At 39.7% G+C, this 21,715-nt stretch overlaps 1 protein-coding gene across 3 annotated transcripts in view; it reads left to right on the forward strand.

The window, feature by feature from the left end:
* The window catches only part of POU2F1 (POU class 2 homeobox 1), a 173,218-nt gene that overhangs the window by 63,033 nt on the left and 88,470 nt on the right, over window positions 1-21,715 (forward strand). The window contains exon 1 of one of the 3 annotated variants that reach the window (XM_032862965.1): window positions 18,399-18,496. The exons of the other annotated variants lie outside the window; for them this stretch is intronic. The gene's annotated coding sequence lies outside the window, so the exon portion shown is untranslated. Of the gene's footprint in view, window positions 1-18,398; window positions 18,497-21,715 lie in introns of those variants that run through there. 3 annotated transcript variants of the gene reach the window in all.

Raw genomic sequence — 21,715 nt, forward strand, 5'->3', positions numbered from 1 at the left:
TTGTTTTATCAACATTTGGGACACAGGGTTGAGTAGGATTTGAGAAATGGGGTTCTAGAGCTGGACTATCTGCATTTGAGTCTTGGGTTCGGAGCCTGCCTCTGTGTGTCTTGGCTGCCTCATCTATAAACTGGGCTGTTTTGAGGGTAATGTATGCAAAGAATTTAGAACAGTTACTGAACCACAGTAAGGGCTCAATAAATGGTAGCTGTTAATTTGAAGAACACTAGAACTTCTTAAGGATTTGGAGAACTAGATACTGGACAAGTGAAAAATAAAAAGCATCCCCACAATTAATCAGCATGTCCTTAAACAAATTTACTGGCAAACTGAAGATCAGATCCAGTGGAGAATGCCTTCCAGTAGAATGTAAATATTCATGTTTTTAGAATCCTGGGATATAATTATGGTGCTTGAGATTTATTAAAAGGGGTTTTTAAGGGTTGTTTGAATAACAAAAGATTGGCCTGCTGAATGTGGAAGAGCATTCCAGGAATCAGGATTAGTTTAAGAGGAGAGTTCAGAGCTGGAAAGGGAACCACAGAAAACAGGATGTTAAATCCGTTTGTATGGGTCTAGATCAGTGTTCTCAAACGTGGGCACATTTGTGTCTCAGGAGACATTTGACTGGAGACATTTTTTAGTGCATTGCCCCGAGCTGGGGCAGAAGGGCGTCGCTGGCATCTAGTGGTTAGAGGCGGGGCTTGCAGTTAAACATCCTACAGTGCCCACGATAGCTCCCCTAGCAGAGAGTTGTCAGAATGTAAGTAGTGCTGAGACTAAGAGTGTAATAATGGCCACCTGGTAATAGAAACCTACATTTATAATCTTATCTCTACCCCTTCCTCCATAAAACAAATATGAACACAGATTTAGCTCAGGTTAATCTAATTTGCCATGGTGCATACAAACACATCCTTAAACTGACCACCCTGCTCTCAGTGTTACCTTTTTTCTTTTTTTCAATAGATCACTTTATTCCCAATGGAAGAAAATAACAATAGATTTAGATTAAACTTGTCAGGGATATAATCCCAGCTTTTCCATTCATTTCCCATGTGCCATCAAGCAAATTATCTTGCTTTTCTGAGTCCACCCCCCCACCCATTTTTTTCACCTATAAAATGAGTGCAGTAATAGTTACATCAAGAGTTGATAGAGATTCAGTGAGTCAAGGGCAGAAACTCAAATAGAAACAGATTGGCCACAAATGGTGGGGAATCCCTGGAAAAGGCCTCATAAGACAGGTTTTGTTATCCTAGCTCATATGCCGAAGTTCAAGATGTAGTCTCAAGTCCGACGGGTTCAGAACCCCATTTATCAGTACGGGTCTTTAGACAGAACTCTTACAAACCAGGCTCAAGAACGCCAGTTTGTAGCTTCAAATTGTTTCCGTTGCTTGGATCTTCCATAATCTTCCTGATCTCTAAATGTTAGTGTCCAGAACTCACAATCAGACCTTTCTCTCTTCTTGCCACTCTCTTTCCCTGGGTATGTTCCTGGCTGCAAATACTATCTGCAATTTAACTCTCAAACTTCTATATCCTGCTCTGCCGTCTTCCTTGATTTCAAGGTTCTTGGTTTGCCCTTTTTTTTTTTTAAATATTTATTTATTTATTTATTTTTAAGATTTTATTTATTTATTTGACAGAGAGAGAGATCACAGGTAGGCAGAGAGTCAGGCGGAGAGAGAGGGGGAAGCAGGCTCTCTGCTCAGCAGGGATGCTGAGGCAGATGCGGGGCTCGATCCCAGGACCTTGAGATCCTGATCTGAGCCGAAGGCAGCGGCTTAATCCACGGAGCCACCCAGGCGCCCCCAAAAATATTTATTTATTTGACAGATCACAAGTAGGCAGAGAGGCAGGCAGAGAGATCCGAGGCAGGCTTCCTGCTGAGTAGAGAGCCCGATGTGGGGCTCGATCCCAGGACCCTGGGATCATAACATGAGCCGCAGAGGCTGTAACCCACTGAGCCACCCAGGCGCCCCTCTGGTTTGCTTTTTAACAGTAAGTAGCTAATGTTATTGAAATTTCCATAATGCCAGATGCCTGGCTAAGTGTTCTACATACTTTTTTTTTTTTTAATTACAGTATAGTTAACATATGGTGTTATCTTAGTTTCAGGTGTACAATATAGTAATTCAGCAATTCTATGCATTATTCAGCTCATCATGGTAGGGGGACTTTTCTTAATCCCCTTCCCGTATTTCACCACCCCCCCCCCCCGCCCCCCCCCTGGGAACCCCCAGTTTGCTCTCTGTTTTTAGGAGTCTGTGTTTTTGTCTTTTTTTTTTTTAATTCAATCAGCCAATATATAGTACATCATTAGTTTCAGATGTGGAGTTCAGTAATTCATAAGTTGTGTATTGTTTCTTTTTTATCTTTTTTCATTTGTTTTGTTTCTTATTCCACATGTGAGTGAAATCATGTAGTGTTTGTCTTTCTGTGACTGCCCTATTTCACTTAGCAGTACACCCTCTAGATCCATCCATGTTGTTGTAAATGGCAAGATTTTGTTCTTTTTATGGCTGAGTGATAGTCCAGTGTGTGTGTGTGTGTGTGTGTGTGTGTGTGTGTGTGTAGTATATATCACATCTTTATCCATTCATGTATGGATGGACACTGGGTTTTGTTGCTTCCATAATGTGGCTGTATTGATAATGCTGGAGTAAATTAGGGGTGCGCTTTATTCCAGACCTGCGGATCCAACTGTTTGCTAAAACTCTGCCATGGGCACATCAACTTAACCGTATTCAAACTCCTCCTTTCCCCTCCACTCCCCCGTTTTCCCCCTTCGCGGGCTCGCTTTCCTCGGTAGCACCACCACCTCCCTGCCTGGGGCTCCAGCTCGAACCTGGTCGTTACTCCGTTCATCTCCTTCACTTGACTGTCGGCGCTACCAGACCTTCCCTCTTACCGTTGCTTATACCTGTTTGCTGTCGGTTCTCTTAGCTGCTACCGTAGTTCTGGCTTCCACTCTCGCCTTGGGACGTGTGTTGGTTCAGTTTTCAGATTTAGTCCCTGTAACCTGCATTCATACAGCTACCACGTAAACTACCAAAAAAATGGGCTTTTAAAATTATTATTATATTACGCTAGGCTTAAAACCCACACAGCTTTAAGGACAAAATTTAAACTTTAAGTTGAGCTCAAAGTTCAGCTTGAGGAAATGATACTGTCCTTGCCCACCTTTCCACCCTCACCCCCGACACCTGTTCACCTTCCCCTCCGACTGGCTCATAGATTGGCCATTTCCTGGGCTGCTTGTGCCTGTCACACCTTTTTCCCTTCCTGTGTTGGACATTTTATTTATTCCTTTATTTTCAGCTGGAGTGCAGTTGGAAATGTTCTGCTTTTTCGGTTCTTGTCTGCCTCCGTATTCTTTGCTTCCCTTGTTTCTGCTCTCAGGGAAGCCTGCTGCAGCTTCGACTGCGCGCCCCGCGGTCGCATCTCTTCTCTGCCCGTGTCCACCCTCGCAGAGACGCTGAAGGCGGGGTTTGCGCCGGAGGCCGACTGTCCCGGTTCAAAACAGCCCTGCTCTCTGCTGATTCGTCTCCTTGGGCAACTTACTCAGCGTCTGTATCATCCAGCTTTCTCGTGTAAAATGGGGGTAATACTAGAACGTACCTTACAGGCTTGTTCTTCTGAGAGTACATGAGTTCATGTGTCGGACACGTGGCCTAACGTGCCTGGCACCTGGGAACCCGGACGGAGTCAGTTTGTTGTTACCTTGTGCGTCCCTCACTTGTAGCAGGTGTTACTGGCACCGAATCACCAGTTTAACATGTTTCCTTTTCCAGTGCATTGTGAGCTTTTTTGAGAGAGGGGACTAAGTTGTACTCAACTCAAATTTTATTAAAAAATACTTATGGGGAGTCCACTAAGTCAGGGATAGTTGGCCGAGCCCAGACTGTGGCCTGCTTTTGTAAGGCCCTTGAGGTAAAAGAATGGTTTTTACATTTTTTAAAAGGGTTATTCGTGGTGGGGGGAGGGGGGCATCCAAAATGGGTAAAAGTATGGAGAGAGCAGGAGCCCACAAAGCCTAAAATACTTACTACCTCTGATACATTTATTTGTAGAAAACATTTGCTGATGTCCAAGCGGCCCGCCAGAAGCAGTGGCACTTGCATGGGATGGTTGGGTAGGTGGGTAGTGAGTAGGTCCTACAGATCAGAGTTGTGGGTATTTGTGAGAGGAAATGGCAGCAACATTGTGAAAATACGAAAGTCAGTGGAGGAGGACGCCTCGGTGGCTCAGTGGGTTGTGTGCCTGACTTGGTTTCGGCTCAGGTCATGAGCTCACGAGATTGAGCCCTGCGTTGGGCTCTGCATGGGCTTGGAGCCCGCTGAAAACTCCCTCTCTCTCACAACCTGCCCACCGCCCGCCCCCCGCCTGTCCCGGAGAGTCCAGAATAATTGCTTTCTCATTTGGTGACATGGGTTTAGACTGTCTGTTCTTTGTGTGTAGGGACATTTTCAGGTCCTGCATTTTTCTGTTGTGTTTGAGAAGTTGGATATAGGAATGCTGTTCAGATTCCCAGTATCAACATGTGAAAGAAGACAAGCATTTGCTGGCTCCTGCGGGTTGTAAGGATGAGAAGTTGCGGGGGGTTTGTGTTTTCTGTGAGGCATTCCTGCGCATCCATGCTAGTGAAACAAATAGTAAATACTGACTTTAAGTTTAACTGGCTTCATATATTTTGCTTGTGTAGATTTGTGGAAATAGAGCAGGCTGACTCATAGTAAATTTAGACTAGATTCTTTAATATTTATTTTTGCCATTCTTAGGGACTTTGGCCAAAGCAATTTACCTTCTATCTTATTTTCTATTTATGGCATTGAAACTTTCTTTTCCTTTTTATTTCTTTAATGATTCAACTTTCCATTTGCTCTGAATAGTATATGTCTTAAAGGTAATATCCAATTATAATAAATACTGATTTTTAACATTTTTATAAAAAGATTTATACTTATTTATTTGACAGAGCGAGAGCACAGCAGGCAGAGCAGCAGAAGGAGAGGGAGAAGCAGGCTCCCACTGAGCAGGGAGCCCGATGTGGGGCTCGATCCCAGGACCTTGGGATCATGACCTGAGCTGAAGGCAGTCACTTAACCAACTGAGCCACCCAGGCGCCCAAATTAATTAATTTTTTTAAAGTTAATTGGCAACCATTTGCATATTTCTAACCTGAAAATACCAAAATGTATTTCACAGGTTGGTCAGTTGCTGTAAATCACAAAGGCAGGTGGTAGTAGAGTGAGAGCTGGGAGCCCAGTGCTTCGCCTTCCGCACGTGTTGCTCCCTGGTAGACTGCACTGTCTGCTGGTCCTGCTGTCCTGCGGAATGGATGTTCTTGGTGCAACTAAGATTGATGCATTTTAATATATGGAGTTCCCACCTCTGTATTCTGATTTGGAGGAAAAACTTTGCCCTAGAACACTGCTTTGTGGAAAAGACTTTATGCACTATTAGGTTATGTTTTCCTCTTAAAGGGATTTTTTTTTTTTTAACAAAAAATGGAGAATAACTTGATGTTTAATCTTTAGTGTTAAGCTATAAAATTTTCCTCCATGCTGCCATGAGCTTTAATAGTTAACGATGGTAGACTCTCTGCTTTAATATTTTTCTTAGAATTTTTCTTTTAGAATTCTGTTAATGCCTTTCACAGTAAATATTTGTTGAATTGAACCTGCTGAGTCGATGTATTGTTTTGCTTTGCTGAAACACAGATTCTCTCACAAGTGTAAAAGAAGAACTTGTGGCTATTTGCTGTCTATACTGGGTTCATTCCTGTCTATGAAACTTTCAGTGTATTTTTTCTTATTTATTTAGATGTGGAAATGAAATGATACTGTAAATCAGTTGTTGGCTGTGATGTTAGTGTAAGAGCAGGAAGCTTGAAATCGAAAGATCAAGTCTGTGCCTTGACTCTGGCACTTTTGATAGCGTCTGTGTTAGGGCAGTCTGCGTGGATTCCCTCATCTTTAGAAGAGAGAAGAGAGTAAGGCTTCGTAGGGTTTTATTAGGATTAAATGGGATCACATTTAAGCCTACCTAGCACAGTATCTGGTACATGAAGAGTGGATAATAAATATTTACCAGATTAAAAACCAAATAGTGCTTCAGGTATGTCTTAAGACTATTTTACTAGAAGTTTTATAGAATCACAAAACCTTAGAATTAGAGGGGCTGTCAGAGTTCAAGCCCAGCATTCCTTGTAAGAACTTAATTCCTTCTCGGGTACCCTTGCCAGGTGTTCGTTTCCCAGCTGCTAGCTTTCGTCTTCAGACGCGAGTCTGGGCAGGTTTTCCGGAAGCTCCGACTTGAGACTGCTGAGGGTCTGGCTTCGCCGAAGACCCGGGCCCTGGAGTGCGCTCTCAGGAGATGGGTTGAATCTGGTGTATTTACGGGGGCTTCTCACTGCAGGAATCGGTGAGCACAGGAAAGGATATAGGGCAGCCACGGAAAATCATGAACCTGAGTCATTGCCTTTAATAGGAGATTAGGGGAAGGTAAAAGGATAGTGAAAAGAAGGGCCGGAGCAGGTTAGGGCCAGAGAGGAGAATCCTTGACGCACAGCTTCATTCTGGCCTCCTCATACCCACCAAATGCGATACAGAGAGAATTTTAACTGGAAGTGATATACTCGGATTGATTGCATTTTTAAGTAAATGTTCTGATTTTTAAATAGTTCTCCCTTACTACTAACTTGAAATATGTTCCCTTTTTGTTACTTTCATCTCTTTATTCTAGTTCATTCTCTGTAGCCTTACAGAGTCAATACCTTTCTCATCCCTCGTATCAGATCAGACACCTGCCAGCTTTACCTCTAAAACACATAGAGACTCGGTCCCTTTTGCTACCATCTGAGCTTAGGCCACCCTCATTTCTCTTCTAGATTGCTGTCATACATGGCCCAGAATCAACCAGTAAGTTTCCATTCCTGCTGTTCTGTTGAGAGCATTTGTCAAAACCTCTGTAGTCCTTCATTCTCAAAAAAAACTGCAGAGAGCAACTGCCCCTGATCCTTATCTCCTGAGTTACAGTGAAGCTGAAGAAACACTCTGCTAATTCCTGTTTTCTTATAGGAATTGCTGAGGTATTGTCATTGTTCATATGTTCCCTTGGGTTGCTGAACACTCAGAATGTCTGTTGAAATCCAGGCAGGGAGGAGAGGGTCCACCGCATGACAAGGTAGGGTAAAGGAAGAGCTACCACGGGGTGTGCTCTGGGCTGTGGGAACACAGAGGAGCAGACAAAACTCAAAGTTTGCTTGTGAAGATTGAAATTGCTTGTTTTAAGCCCTTAAAACTCTCAGACTTCTGGTACTACACCAGATTATTCTGAAGTATTCTGCAAAATTCTACAAATGCCCATGATATATCTCCTTAATATTTTCTTGCAAGATTAAGGATATAGGGGATTTCCCCAGGGCTAGTGAGTAGGAGAGGGTATGATCTTCTAGCTAATGGAGGGGCCTTGGCCCGAGCTACAATCCAGATCCTTCTGTTGTAATGTCTGAAGACTAGACTTTTTAGGATGGTGAAATGGAGCTGAGATCCCTTCATGAAGTTGTAACTCTTGAATACCTATATCTGTAGCAAAAGGGTAGGCAAGGAAAAAACCCACCCACTGGCAAAGTATAGCAGTGAAGTCTTTTTTAACTTTAGATCTAGGGAGATGTCATCCTGAGAATTCATACCAGAGCTCTTTTTAAAATACAGATTCCAAGTTTGAATTTATGCCACCTGTGTGGTCGAGGAAACCAGGAATAAGAAATAAAAGTGATATTGGGGTAGAAGTGCCTCAGTGGGGTAGAGGCAAATATATGGTTTTTTTGAAGGAATGTGCTTTCAACCCAGGCCTCTCAGACTCCTCCTCCAGAGCCTGTATAGATTATAGAACCTAGGAAGGAAGAAGCCAACATCAGAGTTGTAGCAAAACAACCAGCAATAGAGGTAGACTCTCCCCATCTCCGTGGACCTTGATTATTGGAATTAGTCAGATTATCATTCAAATTAACACACAAATGTTTTAATAATAAAAGAGGGGGGTTGAAAACCCAGGCAAGAAGCAAAGTAAAAAATGACAAGGTAGATTTGGCAAAGGAACAATTTCTAGAAAGGAAAAAAGTTTAGAAACTCAGTGGACAATAGTGGACTACAAACTTTTTAAAGAGTGAATTAATAATAGAGCTCAGGAGATTAACCAGATGTAGTACTAGTAGTTACAGATGAAAGACAGTAATGAGAAGGTAAGAGATTTGGAGGATGGGATGAGAAGGTTTAAAATGAATCTAATTTTGGAGTTCAGAGAGAATAGAAGTAGTTCTCAGCTATTGTCAATTCAAATACTATATAATGGTTGAGAATTCTCTAGAATTGATGAAAGGCATGAATTCTCAGCTTTAGGAAGCACAATGAAACCCTAAGTAGGATAGATAAAAATTCTGTCCCTAGAAATATAGTGAAACTGTAAAAAATCCAATATAAAGAAAGAATCTTTAATAGGGGACAGGAAGAATAGATCATTGCCCACACAGAGCCACATTTCACAGTACTCAGTAGCAGTAATGGAACCCTGAAGACAATGAAATTATAAAATGCTGAGAGAAAATAACTATCAGCCTTAAAATTTTTACCCAGCTAAACTTTTATTTGAGAATAAAGATGAATTGACATTTTGAACAAATAAAAACTGAATTCACTGCTGTCATCCCTTCACTGAAGGAACTTTAAAATGATGTACTTAAAGAAGGAAATTGAACTCGGATGGAAAGACCAAGATTCCAGAGGGAATGAAGCAGATACTGGTCACTTGGGTAAATCTAAGTAACCTCCATACACCTGTTTTAAGATGTTGGTACTTAGTAAATGCTTGATTGACGGATAGTTGATCCATCAATTTTCCTGAAATAATGTGCTCTCTCCTTCCTCCGTGGCAAAGGGGGACACTGACTCCTTAATTTAGAATTTTTCAAGGGAAGCTGGAATTTCAACAGGACTCCCCAACATGGTTAGTCTTATTTTACAAAATTAGGAGACACATTCAGTCTCTTGGATGTGATTTAGAATGGCTGAATTTCTTGAAAGATTTCTATTTATTGGTTGCAGAGCAAATTTCAAATTAGGTATCAACAAACTTTACCCCCTGTTTACCAAGATCTTAAATGTCACTCTTTTTTTTTTTTATTTTTAAGATTTTATTTATTTATTTGACAGAGATCACAAGTAGGCAGAAAGGCAGGCGGTGGGTGGGGGCGGGCGAGGGTGGGGGAAGCAGGCTCCCTGCTGAGCAGAGAGCCCAATGTGGGGCTCGATCCCAGGACCCTGGGATCATGACCTAGCCAAAAGCAAAGGCTTTAACCCACTAAGCCACCCAGGCGCCCCTTAAATGTCACTCTTGATTTTTATTTGAAGATTTGAATTTCTACTCAAAATGTTCTCAGATTTTACATCCATTATTTAAAAGACAGTTCTAGATTTATAGTTTCTGAGAACCCAAGCTAATCTAGGGCAAATTTTAAAATAATAGATGAAATAGAATTTGATACTCTTTAACTGGCCAAGAACATCACAACCAGAAACTACTCTCTCTCTTATGGTCCTGACTCTAAAAAAGTATTTGCTAGACAGAATTTTTTCTAAATCTTGAAATTCAGCTATGCTATCAGTAGTATACTTACAGTAGGATTTTGTTAGGAGGGCCAAAGTCAATAGATGAGTTCTCTCAGCACATATTTTTATATATTTTTGAAAGGTTTGTTTTTTTTTTTTTAAGATTTTACTTATTTATTTGACAGAGATCACAAGTAGGCAGAGAGACAGGCAGAGAGAGGGGGGAAACAGGCTCCCCGCTGAGCAGAGAGCCCGATGCGGGGCTCGATCCCAGGACCCAGAGACCATGACCTGAGCCGAAGGCAGAGGCTTAACCCACAGAGCCACCCAGGTGCCCCTGAAATAGTTTCTTTTAAGGAGTTTTGTGGACTTAAGTTGATATCCTTGATCCACCATTTATTGGACTTTCTGGGCACCATTCATTTATTTCTCGAGCAGGTATTTTTTGCACACCTGTCAGGTTCTCGCCCGCACTGAGGTTGCTGTAGCGAACAAGATTAATAAGGTGCCTGTGCCCAGGAAGCTTGCCTTCTAGTGGGGCAAGTAAATGAGTTTTAAAAGTATCAGAAGCACATAAAAAGACTAAAATAGGGTGACATGATTGTAACTTGGGGAGAGGGGCATGTGTTTTGGGTTGAATGGTCAGGGAAGGCCTCTTTGAGGAGATGACCATCAGAGCCTGGAAGAGAGACGTAGCCTCCCGAGCAGGAAGCCTCCCAGGCTGACAGAACAGAAATTGCAAAGGCTGTGGGGCCGTATGAGCCGGTGTTTCTAAGTGCTACGGGAGCATATTAATGTGGTGGTTTAAAATGACCTTACATTGTGTAGAAATTGATTTTGATTTTATAATGGTGTGAGAATCACACTAGAGTGTCATAACTTCAATTCGTATCTGTTACTGGCCCAAGTGTTGCTGCTGTAATTTTTACTCTGTTCAGTTTTCAGCAGGTGAACTCAGTAATGTTTGGTTGGAGATGTTTGATTTGTTTGCTGGCATGTGGTCTGTTTTCATTTGGGCAGTTTGTAGTGACCCCACTGTAATATAAAAACATTAAAATATTTGCTAAACTTAGTCGAATTATAAATCTAGTTTTTTACAGAGGGAGATAAAAGAGAATAACAAGTGATCATTGTTTCTTACACATGGAAGAAACTTTAAAGGGAGTATCCAAAATGTTAAATTATGCTATAGAATTTAAGCATCTAGTCTCTTCTTTAGAATAAACTAAACTTCATAAATATCTAGTTATTTAGTTATTCTACATAAATAAGAAACCCTTAAAATCACAGGAAAACTATGTTTCTCTTTTATTTTGAAGTATACATATATTTGTACCCTTTTGTCAAAAAGTAAATACTTTTTTTAGCTATGACTCTGAGTTCTGTGCTGTCTTTCTAGCTCTCAGCCTGCCAGACTGAAGCTTTCCAAGGTCAGAATCCTGTCTAATGTCTGGTCCCATGGAGCAGAGTACAGGGCATTACACATAATAATCTCTTAAAATTGTTTGAGTGCCTGAATGAACAAATGAATGAATATATGAACGTTTACTATGGAGGTAGTCTTTGGAGAATAATTAACCAATAATCGGCATACTTAAAAAGATAGATATTGACTGCTTTTTTAAAAAGTGCCTTTGTCATATTTGGAAAATTTAAGCATTTCTGAAGGGGGGGTAGCCAGAGTGAAGAGCACTCATATGGACCCAGAATCAGAAAGTGGATCTGAATTGAAGCTGTGCCGTCACTCACGAAGTGTTCTGAAGTAAATCATGCTGTCTTGCACGTAGTTTCCTTGTTTGTCCAGTGAAGGGATTGATTGTTGCTAACATTTCTCTCTGTTCTAAAACCCTATGATTTTTATCCTTTGCTATTTGCAAGAGCCAGGAGAGATAAAGGTTGCCTTTTATGTTAGATTTGATTCTAAATCTAATGATACAGGACAGTGGTGCTTAAACTATTTTTGTTAAATGGTAGAGAAACGCTGAAAAAGGTTTAGTGGTGGTAAGAGTACACAGTGTGCTATGTTATGATTAACTGCCACTTCTGTTTTATTTAGTGGCCTGTACTCTTCATCTGCCTATCTAATTTTTCTTAGTATTGAGATTATTTTAGTACAAACAAGTAGTGTGTTTGTAAAAAAGGGCCCAGCCAGTATGGTAAGATGTCTGGATAGTTTAAAAAAAAGAAAAGATATCTGGATAGTTGATGGTTTCTAAGTACGGGCTGGTCTACAATACAGTACATTTTTTTAAGGTTTTATTTTCTCAGGGTGGGAGGAGGTGCTAGGTACTTATCTCTTTAAAATGAAGCATAGCATTCTCTTTTATACCATGTTAGCATATTGTTGACGAAGTTTTCTAAAGTGAAAATAAAATCTATTTAGTAGCATATTCAAGTTTAGGATAGAGAATTTTTTTTTAAGATTTTATTTTTAAGTAATCTCTGGAACCCAACACGGGGCTCGAGCACACAACCCCGAGATCAGTAGTCATATGCTCTACCGACTGAGCCAGCCAGGCACCCCAGAAGAGAGAATTTTAATAGCCTCATTTTGTGTCCCAAATAGTGTGAGGTCGTGGGAGATGATTTGAGCAACATGACTGTGGGTGCTCTGGTTTCTTCCTTTGTGGTGGGCGGGTGAAGTCCGGCTGCCCTGGAGAAGGGCCGCTGGCCGGGAGCTCCTCACATCCGGCTTGCCTGGCACACTGTCATAACTTGTTTTCTTTCCAATTCACGTTAGGAAATGCACTTACGTTACCTTAATTATCTCTTCTCGGTGCCTCTGAACTGGGGAGAAAGAGCTAGTGAGCCTTCTTACAGGTAGATATAGTTTTTCTATCTTTTTAGTCTATTGTAACAATGTTTCTAGGAGAGGGAGGAATGACAATATGTACTAAATCCTAAGTCAAGATAGGTTCTTGATCGAATTTAGCTAAAATGCCCCCATTTATTGATCCTTTTTCTAATAATTGTTAACCATTCCTCATTGTTTGGAATTGCTATCTTGACTTTCTACTTTGAAAGTTATTAGCAATTCTAACGTATTTTGGCTTTACTCTCTGGAGGGAGCACTGAGTATACAAGGTTATAGAATCATCTGCCATTAGGTTAATGGCTTTAAGATTTTCATCTAGAGCTTTAGAAAGTCCTGCCCTCATTTTTGTGGCATATGAACCTTACTTCAGGGGCCAAAATTTTAATAAAATGTTCTTTTTTTTAATGGTGTCCTTTGGAACTGGTTGCTTGATGTTGTCATAACCAGTGTGATGTGAATGTGTTGTGGAAGGTCTCTCTCTCTACCACATTGACCAGAAGGCCTTTCTGTCTACCACTTTGAACCCCTTTGAGTGTCATTGTTAATTTTTTGTTGTAGTTTTCTGATGAATGGTTCAACTATGAAATAAGTCAAAACTTTAACAGGTATGTTCTGGAGGTGCTGCTTTCTACTATAGGTAGTGCAGAAAGGGTCTGTAGTGGCTGCCATCATTAAAAAACCATTATTTTGTCTCAAAACAAACAGTACAAGTAAAAAATTTCATTTACTTCTACAGGTGAGTCATGAGTTGACAAGCTATTATATGAAGTTCGAGCAAGGACAGCATTTTGAAAGTTCTTCCAGTTAGCTTTTTTGCATTTAGGTAAAATGGGACCCTAAACTAGGGCAAAATGTAGAGGTGGCAAAAACAAAAAAAAAATCCAGTTTTATATTATTTTTGGGCAACCTGAGCTTTTTATCTGGAAAATCTTCCTTTGTATTTGCTTGTTTCCTCTTAATTACAGAACTTTCTCGTATTATAACAAATCTTTATATTTAAAACCAGTATTGGGGCGCCTGGGTGGCTCAGTGGGTTAAGCCTCTGCCTTTGGCTCAGGTCATGATCTCAGGGTTGCAGGATGGAGCCCTGCATGGGGCTCTCTGCTCAGCAGGGAGCCTGCTTCCCCATCTTTCTTTGCCTTCTGCTCTGCCTACTTGTGATCTCTCTCTCTCTCTCTGTCAAATAAATAAATAAAATTTTTAAAAATAAAAAAAATGAAACTGATGTCAAATGCATTAAAAATAATTTAAGAAACGTTTAGTAATAGAATAATTTCACAAAAACTATGTATCTCTTGAAACCAAAAAACAGATGCATATGCTAAAAATTAACCATTTGTTGTAAATCTGTACATACATGTGCCTATAGGTACAGATAAAAGTGGAATCATACCTAGAACTCATCTGACATAGTCTTCCTTATATGCAAAGCACTTTACTGTGAAATATGGGAACTCTTTGAACATTACTGACTTCTGTCATGGAGGCTGTTCTTTTGAAATCTGATAAGCTAGAAGTGTTGGTACAAATACATAACTAAATTGATATATGAAATAGGAAAGAATAGTTGAGACTGAAAACCTATAACTTAATATTGACCAGGCACAATTAACAAGACCAGATTTTGGAAATTCCAGTTTGTACATTACGTATGTGCATGCACATTAGGAGGTTGGCAGAGTTGCCTCTAACATAAGTTATAACTACATTTCTTAGCAGACTCCAGTAACTGATTTAATTATAATCAATGAGCACCAAATTGGTAACTCTAAATAACTTACGTATATGTTATTGGTAGGTTGCTTTTAACTTCAGATAATGAAAACTCAGTCTGGCTTCAACACAAGGAAATTGGCTTGGCTCACAGGATTGAGAGACCCAGAGATGCAGGGTTAACAGCCTGGGCTCTCTGTGTTGCTTTGCCCTCGGGTTCTTTCCCTGATGGCTGCAAAACACCTGCTAGCAGCAGCCAGAGAAGTACGCCTCTTGTTGGAATCTAGAGAATGGGGAGTAGCCACTTACTTTCTATGAAAAGTGAGACTAACTGTCCCAGAAAGGTTCAGGAGCTCTGTCCTTGATTTCATTGGCTAGAATTGAGTCGTGTTCTGGATTATAACCTATTCCTGAACAAGTCAGTAGCTGGGATAGATCATTCACATCTTTCCCTTGAGCTGAGGTCATTTGCTAAATAGCATTGCCCATTTCCAAATGGGGAGAGTTGGGGTGGCCATCAGCATGTACTATTACTGTAGTCCAGAGTGAAACGTCAGAATGAATGGAATTAGCAGCTGCTGTAAAAAACAGTATAGAGGTTCCTCAAAAAAATTAAAAACAGAAATACTGTATGAGACAATAATTCCACAACTAGGTATTTATCCAGAGAAACTGAAACACTAATTAGGAAAGATATATGCACCCCTTTGTTGCAGCATTATTTACAATGGCCAAGATGAATATGTCCCCCAAGTGTCCCAGCTTTATCCATAATGAATGGAGAAGATGTGATCACACACACACACACACACACACACACACACACACACATGATTATTCAGCCTTTAAAAGAAATCTCGCCCTTTGTGACAACATGGATAGTATTATGCTAAGTGAAGTAAGTCAGGGAAAGACAAATACCTTACGATTTCACTTATATGTGAACTCTTCAAAACAAAACAAAGGTACAAACGGAAAACAGAAACAAATTCAAAATACAAAGAACAAAGTGGTGCCAGAGCGGAGGGAGACGTGGGGGGGGCGGCAAATAGGTGAAGGGGACTAAGAGGTACAGACTTCAGTGATGAAATAAACGAATCATGGGGATGAAAGGTACAGCATAAGGATTACAGTCAGTAATAGCGTAATAACGTCGTCGGTGGCGGGTGGTGACCACACTTCTCACGGAGAGCACTGTGTAGTGTATGGCATTGTCAGTCGCTGTGCTGTACCTGACACACAACACTGTATGTCAACTGCACTTCAATAATGAAAAATTTTTTAAGTCAATAATTAGCATTTTGGGATCAGTTCTGGACCAATAGTAGCAGCAAGACAATACTTTGACAGTCATTGGTATAGTGAGAATGGGCTGAGGACAGACCCTGAGCAGCACCAACATTTAACAGTTACAACGAGGGGTGTGTGAGTCAGTCTTCTAGTTAAATTTGTTTTGTGTGTATTTTTAATTATGAGCTACGAAAAGCTGCTCATTTGGCCTTATTTCATTAGTTCTAACAGCATATTTCATATTTGATCTACTCACTGGTTTTCTCTCTTCGTCTCTGGTCACTTTAATGTCACTAGCACAGTGTTTCCTTCGAAGAAAGAAGAAAGTGCTGCCCATTGTCTTAAAGGAAATAGAGAAGGGATTATAAGTGGGGTTTCTTTAACTGAAGTTAAAGGAAAAATGAATGGGTATTTTGTAGCGTATTAAGTGTCTAGTGAGTTAGATACTGAGGAGGGATGCATTCTTGTATGCCCCTTTTTTTTGGAAGCTCTTACAAGTAGAAACTTCAGACTTACACCTACCTACATGTTAGGTATCTTGGAAAAATTATTATTTGTTTATTATAAAGGAGTAAATGATAAGATTTGCTACCCTGTGTCTGAAGACCTCAGTGATTAGAAACAGGTTGTGATCGGTAATGGACTGTAACTGGTAGTGGGTTGAGTATCTTATGTGCGGGGACCCTCTTCTCCTTGAGGTATCACGAGCAGACAGTATAACTCTTGTTTTCTTGTGCTGGGCATGTGTAGGACCACTGCTGACCTCTGCATCGTATTTTTTAGGCAATGAGTTACTAGCCAACAGATTCAGTTCAGGGGCCCCTGAGTTCTCCTTTACACTTTTCGAGAAAACTGATTGCTGGGCCTCCAACCCCCAGAGTTTCTGATTCAGTAGGTCTGGCGTGGGGCCTGAGAATTTACATTTCTAGTAACTTCCAGATGATACTGATGGTGCTGATCCGGTACTGCACTTCGGGAATCGCTATTGTGAAACATTTATGTTTAATGAAAGCAAGGAACAGTCATACTGAATTTGTTTAAGGAGAAGATACATGGTACTTACTGCTGTTTAGGTTCGACTGTATTGTTTCTTTCTCTCTGGTTGTTGGCTATTACAATACGTGACCCACAGGGAATACTCCCTCAAATTATATTTCTTTAGTAAAAGAATAGTTACCTTTTGATGATTGACATCTCTCAACTTTTGACAGATGCATTGATTAATGGCTGCTGGGCTGAAAGCCACTTTTGGCCTAGATGAAAATACCGGCATTATTTTGCTCAATGATCCCAAAGATAGGATTTTTTTTTTCTATTTGTTCTTTAGTAAGATACGGTAATTGTTATTTCACTCAATGAGTATTGAAACTTTAAACCGGTCTGAGGCCAGTACAGCCCTTTGCTGTTGCCAGCTGTGCATGTTTCTATGGAAACTCAATAGGGGCTAGCGGGATTACTATTGTAAGGAGCACACCTGGCTTATTTGCATCCAATTTAAGTTGGGGAAATTTCAAAAGAATGAAAGGTCTGTAGACTTGTCAATGGACAGCCAGAAAGAGCTTGTCATTTGTAACCATCATATTGGTGTAAAGAGGAAGAGTGGGGTGGGTTTTCCTTACTCATTATAGTTCATGTTTCTGGAGGGCGTTGGTCAATATGCTAAAGTTTATATTTGTTTTGTGTATTTGTCTCATTGTGTTTTGTTTTTGTTTTGGGAATATCCTTTTAAATATTCTAATATATATGCATAATTAAATATCTTTATGATTTTAAAATTCTCTTAAAGAATTTAAAGTGCATGTCGATCAGACTCTTTTTCAAGAAAGAAAGAATTTAATTTCTTTCCAGTTATACATTGTAATCACATGTCTTAGTTTTTGACCACAGTTGCAGAATTATGGCAGAATTTTGTGTTGATCTTTGCTTTCAAGTGTTAGCTACTGTGAACCCCTTCTCTCACAAAAATAACTTTTTTTTTAAAGAAGGCAGTTGGAACTACTTACGTATTGGATTTTGTTTGTGCCATTGAACTTAAGCCTTGTTTCAGAGTTTCATAAATGGTTAGGTCCATCACTGAATGTATAGAAAAAAATTATATGGACTAGTTACGTGAGCACAGAGTTACAGAGCACAGATACATAAAATTTAGGTGCTCTTCACTAATAAGTTTCAGTACTCAGTTATACTGACTTTTCCTAGTTGTACTAATTAGTTATGCTAATTCAGACATAGCTACATGGTACAGGTGTATGGTAAATGAGAGTCAGCGCATGTACCGACTCCTCTTCCTTGGTTAAGGCTGCTTGAACTTTCTACCAGTCTGAATTCTAAGGTTTTCTGGCAGAGTGTGGTGATCAGCGAGTGATGGTGAATTTCCATACTTGTGTGTGCCAAGTATTTCTTGTTTTCTAGAGACAAAAATGTAATCCTGTACCTTTTTTTTTTTTTCAGAATATTTTGCAATGATGGTAGTATACGTTGATCTGTCACCTGTGAACATATGTGTGTGTGTATATATATGTATACATATGTGTGTGTGTATATGGTGTGTGGATGTGTGTGTATATAAAGCCGGTTGAAGTAGGTACTTGTAAATTTTGAAGGAGGTAACATTGGATTTGGGGACTTTTTTTTTTTATTAGTGAAATATACTCTTTAAAGAAAAAAGTAGGCTATTTTATTCAGCTTTATGAGAGAGTAGCACCTTGTAATACATGTTCCAAGGATCTTCTAATTCACGTCCACGTTCTGAAGTAAGGGCAGGTGCTAGTATCCCCATCCTGCAGATGAGGACGCAGCACAAGAGCTGGGCGCGCCTCCAGTCGCGTGTGCTCAGGCAGCGAACTACACCCTCACGGGTGGTCCAGTGTTCCCCAACGCAGATAATTGTTCCCCCTTAAAGTGTCAGGTTATTTTATGCAGTTTACTCAGTATTGCCTTTTTCTCTTTTTGTATTCATAGACCGGAAAAGTAAGAAGAGCTTTCCTGCCTTTTTAATTACCAAACTACTCTCAGTTTTCAATGAATCAATTCAAAGAAAGAATGCAGTCTTTCTATACCTGGTAAATATTTTCTGCTCATAAAAGCTATTAATTAAGTAGCCTCTGATAAATCCAGGTGTTTATGATGAGTGCCTTTAATTTTGTGGAATGACTATAAAAATGACTTACCATATATATATATACATACACATATATATATGTGTATGTATATATATATATATATATAATATTAGCTCTGAAATTTGTTTGATATTTATTGATGTGATGGAGTGATCCTTAGAATGCCCGTGACCTAGCTGGCGACAGAAAACAGTTTAGGATTGGCCCTAGTACTAGATTAGGCTGTGCTGGGTGCTTTCTTTTGTTTCGTTTTGTTTGTGTTTTGGGGGCATTTTTGTTTGGTTTTGGAAAAAGTTGTGAAGTTGGTGCAAATAGTGTACATAAATATACTAAGTTTTCTCTTTATTGGGATAATATAACATTAGCAGTAACCCCTATGTGGCAGTTTAATAGTACTTTGTAAATAATAGTTTTACAGAACCTAGTAATCAGAATATTAAACCTGCATTTTTTCATTTTACGGATGACCTAAGTGAAGATTAGCGAGATCAAGTAACTTGCTTAAGAAAGTTGAGCTAGCTGGTATAGAGCTGAGGTCAAACTTTAGATCAGAGCCTACATATTTTGATTCCTACTCTAGTGCCTTTTAAAAATTCTTATTTTTTAAGTACCTTAAGTAAGAATTAACATGCCTAAGAGAGTAAACAAATCATAACAGCATTTTCATATGGGTCTAATGTATGACTTAAAATGTTAATTTAGGAACAAAGAGGACAAAATGGATCTATATATATATGCCACATAGAATACTTTATCTATTAACAATGGTATTAACATAATAAGCTACTAGGTAACATTAAAGCTTTTAGATACACTTTATTTAAGCCTGAGGTGAACCCTTGGGCATATTTTGGACCTTTTTTGCAGAAAAGGAAACTGAGGCTTTCAAAGAGAGTGCTGTAGCTTAGGATGTTTAGAAGTGGAGTTTAAAAACCCAGTGCTGGGGCGCCTGGGTGGCTCAGTGGGTTGGGCCGCTGCCTTCGGCTCAGGTCATGATCTCGGAGTCCTGGGATCGAGCCCCGCATCGGGCTCTCTGGGGAGCCTGCTTCCTCCTCTCTCTCTGCCTGCCTCTCTGTCTGCTTGTGATCTATCAAATAAATAAATAAAATCTTTAAAAAAAAAAAACAAAAAAAACCCCAGTGCTCTCAGACTTAAAAGCGCATTACTAAGCTGTGAAGCCTGTTGACTTTTGGAATTAAAACTCAATCATAAATCCAGCCTATCCCATGTTAACTATTACTGATTATAGAATAATTTCCTCTTATAATTCAGCCATCCAAAAATCTGAGCATTTTAGGGACATATTGAGGTAATGCAGAGAAACCATGTCTCCTCTCTAATGATTTTAACCATAAGAATCATATTAGCTCTTTTTATAATGTTATTTAAATGTGTAGGTCTTACGCCCCTCTACAAAAGAAAGATGTTTATAAAATATTTGTATATTCTAAACATGTGCTTAAACTACACTAACTAGAGCAAGATGAAAGGTGTATTTCCTGTGATGGAACATTTGTCTCCGTGTTTTTACTTATTATAACCAATCAATGAGCAGTTATTATTTTTCTAAAGTATTTTTCAGACAGACCTTTTAAAATTAGTTAAATGTTAATGAAAGAAATCAATGTTACAGCAAGGAGTATCATTCGAAAATTAATACATTTCAAGTGTCTGACTGACTGGCTGGGGGATAAGTAAAAGGTTATTACCTGAAATGAAACGGTAATGATGAAAGTACAAAGAAAATGTCGTCTTCTTTACTAAAGTACCCAGCGTACCCGAGTTTGCCCAAACCAGGTGTATCTTTGCCTTAAAACCTGATGTAACCCCTGAGACTCGCCTTTCCCCACAAATCTCCCATTTACCACCGTCACCTGCCTGGCCCAAGGAGGGTGGGAATACTTAGAATGTAGGCGATGAGATACTAAAAATACGCTTTATTAGCAGATCGTGTGAGGTAACTGTTTTATTTCTGGTAGTGTGGAGAACTTACAGCAAAGAAAAGTAGTTTGTGTGCATTTTAATCTGTACCATTCGAAATGAGAAACGTAATTAGATTGCCTGGTATCTTTCTACTTGGGGCAGTCATATGTTGGGACTGGATGAAAGGTGAGATACACGGGCAGATTTTATTGTTTGTTTAGTTAAATTCTTTCTAACTGAAGCTTGCAAAGATCGTATGAAACTTACTGATACAGTGACGTTTTGAGAAGATTCTGGAGTCGCTTACCTGCCTTCACATTTCATTGAGCTGCTCATCATCCGAGTAGACGGGAAGGAGGTGAGGCGGGGCTGGGGCCGAGAGTGTGTGTTGAATCCCGACTCCATGGGGCATCTGCGAGGCACAGTTTTAGCAGAAGTGTGGAAGTACGGGAAGTAGAGCCAAGAGAAGTGCTGTGTACAGAATTAGGCGTTGCTTTTGTTCGGACGATCATCTTGTTAATCCACCATATTCTTTCATCGTTTGCTTTCAGCAGCACCAAATGCTCCTGTTTCCAGTGCTCTGAATCACAACCACCTGGGGTTGCTGTTTTGGTGCTTATGTGATCAGAAGGGCATCGGTTTTCTGGGGTTTTTTTGTTTGTTTGTTTTTTGGTTTTGGTGGGGGCGGTCAAGTTTTAAATTTTCAGAAAACTGTAGTTAACGGTACTTCCCTGTAATACTTAAAAATTTGCACAGAGGGTAGATCTTAGGTGAAGTGCTCTTGCTACACATGCAGTTTTTAATGAAGAAAAAGGAGGGGAGGAAACTTTTGGAGGTCAGGGCCAAGTTTATGGCCTTGTTTGTACTCTCAGAGGAGTATACTTACCGCTGAACTTACCAAGTTGTATACATTAAATATATACGGCTTTTGTATGTCAAATATAACTCAATAAAGTATATTTTCAAATATGATTGCAAAGAAGAAAAATTACATTTCTTAAGTGTTATTTAAGGATTAAAGCATGAGAAAAAAGCAGGAATCAGCCATGTCCAGTTAATTGTAACATTATTAAGACTCTCTTCTTACCATGTACAGCAAAGGTGATCTTGAGGGCCTGTGGATTAAAAGTAAGTTAAAAAACACAGAAATGGAAAAAAAAAAAAAAAAGGAAAAAACCCCAGGAATGTTCAAGAGTATCACTTAAATTTTTTATTATAATAGAAGAAAAATCTCGA

The sequence above is a fragment of the Lontra canadensis genome, unplaced genomic scaffold (assembly GCF_010015895.1).
Source record: "Lontra canadensis isolate GAN:19392208 unplaced genomic scaffold, GSC_riverotter_1.0 scaffold24, whole genome shotgun sequence".
NCBI lineage: Eukaryota > Metazoa > Chordata > Mammalia > Carnivora > Mustelidae > Lontra > Lontra canadensis.